The sequence below is a fragment of the Neodiprion fabricii genome, unplaced genomic scaffold, assembly GCF_021155785.1.
Source record: "Neodiprion fabricii isolate iyNeoFabr1 unplaced genomic scaffold, iyNeoFabr1.1 ptg000092l, whole genome shotgun sequence".
NCBI lineage: Eukaryota > Metazoa > Arthropoda > Insecta > Hymenoptera > Diprionidae > Neodiprion > Neodiprion fabricii.
In genome coordinates, this window is record NW_025791634.1 from 1 (window position 1) to 2,500 (window position 2,500).

The 2,500-nt window shown below is 58.0% G+C and overlaps 1 non-coding gene across 1 annotated transcript; it reads left to right on the top strand.

Moving 5' to 3' along the window:
* Window positions 1-2,112: 2,112 nt before the first annotated feature.
* Window positions 2,113-2,267, top strand: LOC124187629. Its single transcript, XR_006872120.1, has one exon. It is a non-coding gene; the product is annotated as a 5.8S ribosomal RNA (ribosomal RNA).
* Window positions 2,268-2,500: the final 233 nt, after the last annotated feature.

Sequence of the window (2,500 nt, forward strand, 5' to 3'; positions counted from 1 at the left end):
AAAGCTCGTAGTTGAATCTGTGTCCCACGCTGTCGGTTCACCGCTCGCGGTGTCTAACTGGCATGATTGTGGGACGTCCTACCGGTGGGCTTAGCCCTCCGGGGCGGCCCAACTAATATCCCATCGCGGTGCTCTTCACTGAGTGTCGAGGTGGGCCGGTACGTTTACTTTGAACAAATTAGAGTGCTTAAAGCAGGCTATTTTCGCCTGAATACTGTGTGCATGGAATAATGGAATAGGACCTCGGTTCTATTTTGTTGGTTTTCGGAACCCCGAGGTAATGATTAATAGGGACAGATGGGGGCATTCGTATTGCGACGTTAGAGGTGAAATTCTTGGATCGTCGCAAGACGGACAGAAGCGAAAGCATTTGCCAAAAATGTTTTCTTTAATCAAGAACGAAAGTTAGAGGTTCGAAGGCGATCAGATACCGCCCTAGTTCTAACCATAAACGATGCCAGCTAGCGATCCGCCGAAGTTCCTCCGATGACTCGGCGGGCAGCTTCCGGGAAACCAAAGCTTTTGGGTTCCGGGGGAAGTATGGTTGCAAAGCTGAAACTTAAAGGAATTGACGGAAGGGCACCACCAGGAGTGGAGCCTGCGGCTTAATTTGACTCAACACGGGAAACCTCACCAGGCCCGGACACCGGAAGGATTGACAGATTGAGAGCTCTTTCTTGATTCGGTGGGTGGTGGTGCATGGCCGTTCTTAGTTGGTGGAGCGATTTGTCTGGTTAATTCCGATAACGAACGAGACTCTAGCCTGCTAAATAGGCGTACCTTCCGGTATCTCGAAGGCCCCCGGCCTCGGTCGGGCGGTTTTTACTACCGGCGTACAAATAAATCTTCTTAGAGGGACAGGCGGCTTCTAGCCGCACGAGATTGAGCAATAACAGGTCTGTGATGCCCTTAGATGTTCTGGGCCGCACGCGCGCTACACTGAAGGAATCAGCGTGTCTTCCCTGGCCGAAAGGCCCGGGTAACCCGCTGAACCTCCTTCGTGCTAGGGATTGGGGCTTGCAATTATTCCCCATGAACGAGGAATTCCCAGTAAGCGCGAGTCATAAGCTCGCGTTGATTACGTCCCTGCCCTTTGTACACACCGCCCGTCGCTACTACCGATTGAATGATTTAGTGAGGTCTTCGGACTGGTACGCGGCAATGTCTCGGCATTGCCGATGTTGCCGGGAAGATGACCAAACTTGATCATTTAGAGGAAGTAAAAGTCGTAACAAGGTTTCCGTAGGTGAACCTGCGGAAGGATCATTAACGTTTCGTACTGCCGAAGCAGCGACTCGTAAGCGCGCGGGGCTGTCTCGCCGCGAGAGCGGCGTGTCACGCCCACGTGTCGCGAACAAAATTACACAAAACTTTGAACGACGTAACGGTCGGGCCCGGTTGCCGCGGCGCGCAACACAATCGTCGTGACAACGAACGCGGTGCTGACGCCGGATCCGATGGGTCCGGCGTTCGCCGCGGTCGCGACGAGCGCAGTCGCCGGCTAAAACCGCCCGACGACCGACTCGCGCCGAGGCGTCGACCCGTCGCTCCGCGTCCAGCGCGGAGCAGCGGCGGGTCGTTCGCGCCTCCGGCCGACTCGGTGCCGAGAGGGGACCGCTCCGCGGTCCGCCTCGACTCGTTCGACCCGGTCAGGTCGTACGAGAGAGACGTGCGAAGCTGGTCTCAGCGCTTCTTCGCGGGCAGCCTGTCTGCGCCCGGGTGTCCTCGGTGCAACGCCGTTACACCCCGGACGCAGGCCGCGAACGCGGTAGGCTACGAAGAGAATTTTCGCCCGTACGAGGAAGCTCGCGTCAGCGTCGAGGGCAGCGATGCCCGGGACTCGCTGACGCGGCCCACTGCCGTCCGCCGTCAATCGTTTGCATTGCGAGCCGATCGGGTCCGGCGCCGGTTCATCCCGGCGGAGACGACCCGTGAACTCGAGGCGACGTCGGCTCTTGAACTATCGCACGAACGAAATTTGACGCGCGGCGCGCGTTCCTTCCCGCGCGCAACCGCGCAAGGGCTGACGCACGCGGCGCCGCGCTCACGACCACAGAAAGCCGGTAACAACCGTAATTTTAGCATTTTTAATGCAAAATTCACATATATGATTACCCTGAACGGTGGATCACTTGGCTCGTGGGTCGATGAAGAACGCAGCTAATTGCGCGTCAACTTGTGAACTGCAGGACACATGAACATCGACATTTCGAACGCACATTGCGGTCCACGGATACAATTCCCGGACCACGCCTGGCTGAGGGTCGTTTAACAACGACAGACTGCTCCGTCGGCAACGGTGCTGCGAAAACCCCCCCCCCGGGGGGATTAGCGCTCCGTGCCTTCGCGAGCGAATGACTGGGCGTTCGCAGCCCGTGTCGCGCGCCGGTCGCGCGGCAACGGGTCGCGTCGCCTCAAACGAACACGTATGTCACGGTCACGACGCGTCGCCGCAGATCGCGGGGTCGAGCTGTCGCTGCCGTTCGTCACGTTCCGGTGC